The sequence below is a fragment of the Rhincodon typus genome, chromosome 2 (genome assembly GCF_021869965.1).
Source record: "Rhincodon typus isolate 14 chromosome 2, sRhiTyp1.1, whole genome shotgun sequence".
In the NCBI taxonomy this organism is placed as follows: domain Eukaryota; kingdom Metazoa; phylum Chordata; class Chondrichthyes; order Orectolobiformes; family Rhincodontidae; genus Rhincodon; species Rhincodon typus.
In genome coordinates, this window is record NC_063333.1 from 7,676,313 (window position 1) to 7,682,312 (window position 6,000).

The following is a 6,000-nucleotide window of genomic DNA, read 5'->3' on the forward strand; positions in this document are numbered from 1 at the left end:
AGAGACCTAGGTTACTCTGGGGGGAGACAGTAAGAACTGCCAATGCTGGAGTCTGAGATCACACAGTGTGGAGCTGGAGGAACACAGCAGGCCAGGCATCAGAGGAGCAGGAAAGCTGAGGTTTCGGGTTGGGACCCTTCTTCAGAAATGGGGGACCTGGGTTTGAATCCTGCCACAGCAGATGGTGGAATTTGAATTCAATCATAACCTGGAAATGGAAGTCTAAAAATGACCATGAAACCATTGCTGGTTGTCAGGGGGGATAAAGCCCCATTTGGTTCACCAATGTCTTTAGGGAAGGAAATCTGCTGTCCTTACCTGGCATGGCCAACATGTGACTCCAGGCCCACGGCAATGTATAGTTAACTCCTAACTACCCCATGGGCAATTAGGGATGGGGCAATAATGCTGGCCTAGCTAGTGACTTCTACATCCCCTGAATGCATGAAACAAAAATCATGAGGTAAGCAAACCGGTTTCAGGAAGTGAAGCTTGGATGGGATTTCTGAACGTGGCTCACTGGACTGGAAACATTAAAAATGTTTTTCTCTTGACAGATGCTGCGAGGCCTGCTGAGATTCTCCAGCACTTTCTGTTTTTATTTTGTTGTTTCAGATCTCCAGCATCCACAGTTCTTTGTTTTATTTTAGTGTAATCAGATTTTTGTTTACTGGTGTACGCACAATGGCATCTTTCTGTGCTGTAAATGTCCATGAGCAGATCTTTCAAATTGTAACAGGCTTCTACTCAACAACCAGTGTCGACTGTGTTCAATCGGTAACAGGCCACTACTCAAAATAGGAGGCAACACAAGGGGAGGCAATGGCCTAGTGGTATTATTGCTGGACTGTTAATCCAGAGACCTGGATAACATCCTGGGGTTCAAATCCCACCACAGCAGATGGTGAAATTTAAATTCAATAAAATATCTGGAATTAAGAATCTAATGATGACCATGAATCCATTGTCAATTGCCGGAATAACCCACATGGTTCACTAATGTCCTTTAGGAAAGGAAACTGCCATCCTTACCTAGTCTGGCCTACATGTGACAATAAATGCTGCCTAGCCAGTGATGTCCTCACCCCAATAATGAATAAAGTGAAAGGGAAAAACAAGTGTTGACAGTTTCTGACAGCAGGAATGCATTACTCCCTGGCAATTTACATCAACAGTTTCCAACTGATACCAAAACTACTTTGGAGCTGTTATGGAATAGCGACAGGGACCCAGATTTGATTCCAGCCTCGGGCAACTGTGTGAAATTTGCACATTCCCCCCGTGTCTCTGTGGCTTTTGTCTGGTGTTCCTGGTTTCCTCCCCTAGTCGAAAGATGTGCAGGCTAGATGGATTGGCCACGCTAAATTGCCCTGTAGTGTGCAGGGTAGGGTAGGTTGCTTCTTGGAGGATCAGTGTCAACTCAAGGGGCCGAATGGTCTCTGCCTGCACTGTAGGAATTCTATGATTTCAAGCTACGGACTCAAAGCTTTTGCTTAGTAAGGAAATTCCTTCTACTTGGTTGCAGGCTACAAGGTCTCAGCAAAACATTTTGGAGAGTCTGCGTTAATTCCGCGAACGTGCCTCGAGGAAACATTGGAAATTGTTTTTCATTCGCGTTGACATCAAATTCTTAAGAGTCTCTCCAACAGCGTGAAGCTGAGCCTTTATTTCCGCGTATATTGGACACTTCCGGGTATTTCCTTCCGCAAATCAGGCCGCAGCCGAAAGAAGCGGTGGGTGGAGCGTTTCCTTTTAAGGGAGATATGTAAATAAGCAGTGCGGACCCTGATTGCGTGAAGGCTTCAGGGAAAGAGGAGATTTTCCGAAATGTTCCGTGATGCAGATCAGGAGCAGAACTGTTCTGTGGTGCGTGGCACCTGGAAAAGCTGACGGAGTAAAGTGAGTAAGTGTGACTGTGAGAGGCAGAGCATGTTGTTGGGAGTGAGCGAGTGAGGGAGGAAAGCATACTTACCTGGCAGGGGAGACACCTTGATCATGAAGGAGGTTCTCCCAGGATGAGGCTATCCCATTGCACTTCGGGTGTGCTGACGCCTGCGATGTCCCCAAATGCGGGATACTCGACTGCAAAATTTGTGGTAGTGGGGGACTGCGTTCGCGCTCTCCCCTGATTTGCAACCAAAGGACAGATTATTTCAGCGTTATTTACTGCTCAAGTTCTTTTTCGGTAAATTCAGTGCTAATTTTTTCTGAAATGTTTACAAGTAGCGTCAGAAAAGCTGACGTTTTGGGCCTAGACCCTTCATCAGAAAAGGGGGAGGGGAAGGGGGTTTTGAAATAAATAGGGAGAGAGTGGGAGGCGGATAGAGGAGAGGATAGGTGGAGAGGAAACAAGTTGCAGTGGGAGAGAGATCCCTTGAGGTTTGTCCGGAGGGAGGAGGGTAACTTCTTCAGGTTAGGCATCCTTAGAAGAGGTTTCGCAGTGGGGTTAAAATCGAATCAGAGATAGTAGGAACTGCAGCAGGCCAAGCAGCATCATAGGAGCAGAGAGGCTGACGTTTTGGGCCTAGACCCTTCTTCAGAAGATTCAGCTTTGCACCTTGTTTTCTCAGCTTCTCCAGCATCAGTGGTTCCCACCATCTCTGAAAGCAATACGCTGCTGGGCTGTAAGTCAGCTACAAACAGCGGAGACACTGTACAACATTTTTCACTGTATTTTGTAACAAGACACACTTACCTGGCAGGGGAGATGCCATGAAGTGGTAGTTTTCTGGCAGCAGAGCGAACCTTCATCACGCAGAGCTGTTGAACCCACTGTGTGATCGTTGGAGCTGACCTGTTATTAGTGGATCATTATACTGGCTTTGACCTAATGTCAATATAGGGAAAAGACAACCTCGAGCTACAGCCTCAGCAACTACCTGTGTCACAGTTCTGGGAGTTTGGAACACAGTCAGGGTGACTGTGCAGAAGGTGGAGGAACGCTCACCAGTCAATCAGACTTTCTTTGTGAAGAGAGACCTGTTGTATTGCTGTGGGTTCCAAGCAGCAAATATTGTCTGCCTGCAGGGGGCAATCTGAGTGTCTCCTGAAGATTTAGGAGGAAAAAGGTGAGAGGCCCCTCTCCATCCTGTCTGCGGCTCCATTATTTGTTCTCCCTGCACAAAGGAGCCGGGTTGTGACAATCCATTTGTACAACACCCATGTCCTGGTAGCAGATGTTCCGACCTTCCTTGGAAGATACATGTAGCTAGAAGGAGGCAGCACTGATGTAGTGGACCCCTTTGGAATCTGGACCAAAGTGGCAGGGTCAAGGTGACCCTGAAGGTGAACGCCAGTAGGAATATCCTCCACCCACCCTCCAGCTTTGCAATTGGACGGATCTGAGGCTTCCTGTTGTACGCAGGGCAGCACAGAGTGTGCTGAACCTGCAGGAGGGCAGGGCCCATGGCAGCAGACTGCAAAGTGACCCTCTGCAGGAACTGCAAACAACAACCACCTGACTAAGGACTGCAAGGAGTCCAAGAGCTGCAATCTGTGTGGGGAAGCAGGCCACCTACACAAGGCCTGTCCAAGACAAGGGGAGCCACGAAGTGGCAATGTGAGCCATGGACCCCCTAAGGTCGCCTCCCAGCCAGCAAACTGAAATGAGAGGCACCCAGAAGGAGGGACAGGCCAGAGAGGAGGAAAACGTAGTCAGTGCGGAGGCTCAGCAACTGATCCAACCATCACTTGAACAGGCAGAGTCCATGAAAGAAAAGGAAACCAAGGAGGCAGGAGAATGGATAATGGTGAGAAACAACCAGAAGCCAGATGGAAAGAGGCAGCTGCATGATGGCTACACCAGCAGCTCCTCGGATGATGAAGATGTATGGCGGGATGGCCATCAACAGAAAAAAAGGTGACAACACCATGGGGGAAAAGGAGAGGAGCACCGCTCCCCTGCCAACCCAGAAATGCCTAACCCACTGTGGGGCCCAGCAAAGCCCAACTTCTAGCTGGTGAGAACCAGGGGTTACCCACTGCTCCACAGCTCCAGGCAACTGTGAGCCGCAACGCTCTGACTCAGAACTGGACCCTGCTGACTGTGTTCCTGCCCCAATGTCACCGGAGCAGGGTAATCCCTCCGGGGAGGATCAGGACAGCTACCTCAGTGCGGAGAGTGTTCAACAGTTTGCCCACACCGTGGGGATGCAAGGAGTCCCCCAGGGTCAAGACCTGTGGGTACATGGACATTGGGTAATTGTATAAACTTTTAAAATGGGTGTTAAAGTTACCAGTATGAACATATGTAGCTCTAAATCTACATGATGCATTTCCACATTGGCATACCTGGCCAACATCAAAGCAGACTTCCTATTTCTGCAGGAGTGTGGGATATCACACCTCAGCAGCTACAGGAAATGGTCGAGATTATGGGTCCATGGGCCTTTGATTTGGTTGGGGATGGGGTGGGGAAAATGATCGTCGTTCCTCTGGTCTGAGTATTCTGCTGCTGGGAGGCAACTTCACCATCACCGAGGTTAGGGAGGTGGTGGGTGGGCACCTCCTTGTGGCAGGCATTACATACAGGAATACACCCCAGTGTCTCACTGCTACTGGCAACGTCAGGTCAGTCATTCTGGCTGGAGGATACAGAGGGGCTGACAGCAAACTAGCCTCAATGTCCAGATTCCTGCTAAAAGTAAATGGGGGTCTGTTCAGTTTTTGGATCCTCCTGTAGTGGGTCAAATGTATATGAATATTTAGTATTGTATTTGTAAGAGAGGTGTTTGGTTTGTGTATAGTCAATCTCCAACATTTGTGTGTTTTACTTGAGACATAACTGTGCAGAACAGAACCACTTCACACTGTTATCTCTCTATATATACACAGAATTTTATGAAAAATATTCTTGAAATAAAAAAAGGGTTGAGCCAGGACAAGGCCATCCCATTGCACCTCCCATTGCTTACGCCTGCAATGTCCCCAAACACTCAACTGCAAAAATTGTGATAGTCAGGGACTCTCTCCCCTGGTTTACGACTTAAAAGCAGATTGTTCTCACATTGTCCAACAGATGGCGTCTTTCACTCACTGAAATTACGATTGACCCTACCCTACATACTACCTACTCTGATCTGTAATTCCCCCTATACAGATGATTCTGTGCCAGTTATTGCTTTCCTACAAATTCCACTTTCACATTTTTTCTTGCTCCCTTAATTTGCCCACTCAAATGCTTTCTCCTAGCCTATTTTGTAAAAAACATCAGGTGCCTATTAGGTCTGAAATGCAGAGTTTTCTTTCAAAATGAAAGCAAAACACTGATGTGCTGCAAACAGCAGACACATTACAGTTTTCACTATTTTGTAACAAGGTACATGTGAAAATAAATCAAACTCAGCAGATCTGTCAGCATCTATGAAGTAAGTATAATGCTTCAACCTCCGTGCAACTTCTTCAAAAGTAAAGTATGTTGGAAAATGGCTCCTTTTTATTTATCAGGCAAGGGCAGAGGAGGGGCTATGCTTGATATAGAGAGCTATGGCAAAAGAAAAAGCATTTGTAAATAGTGGTGAAAGATAAAAATATGCAAAATAGTTTTAAGTTCAGGTATGAAAGGGAAAAAAAATGGATCTGAGGGCAAAGCAAGACCCAAGGCTGTGTATGGGGGAAGGGATGGTGGTTGGGGCTGGAGAGGTGAGAGGTTATGTAAAACTTTGCCTTTCCCTATTTATAAAGTCATGTCAGTGCTGTGCTAACAAAATGCTTGACTTCTACATCTTGTATCCTGGCTTTGCAGACTAAAAACACACCCCATTTTGTACATCATCATCTCAGCCTCCTGCAGTTGGAATTTTTAAAAATTAATTCACAGGAGGGCAGTAACACCAGCTAGGCAGCATTCATTGCTCATCCCTAATGCTGTGTGTAGAATCATGTGTAAACTAGACCAGGCAAGGATGGTAGTATGAGACAACAAGGTGCAAGGCTGGATGAACACAGCAGGCCAAGCAGCATCATAGGAGCAGAGAGGCTGACGTTTCGGGCCTAGACCCT

The 6,000-nt window shown here is 47.1% G+C and overlaps 1 non-coding gene across 1 annotated transcript; it reads left to right on the forward strand.

The window, feature by feature from the left end:
* Positions 1 to 1,964: 1,964 nt before the first annotated feature.
* On the forward strand, positions 1,965 to 2,128 carry LOC125487356. The gene has a single exon (XR_007265841.1). It is a non-coding gene; the product is annotated as a U1 spliceosomal RNA (small nuclear RNA).
* The last annotated feature ends 3,872 nt before the right edge of the window (positions 2,129 to 6,000 follow it).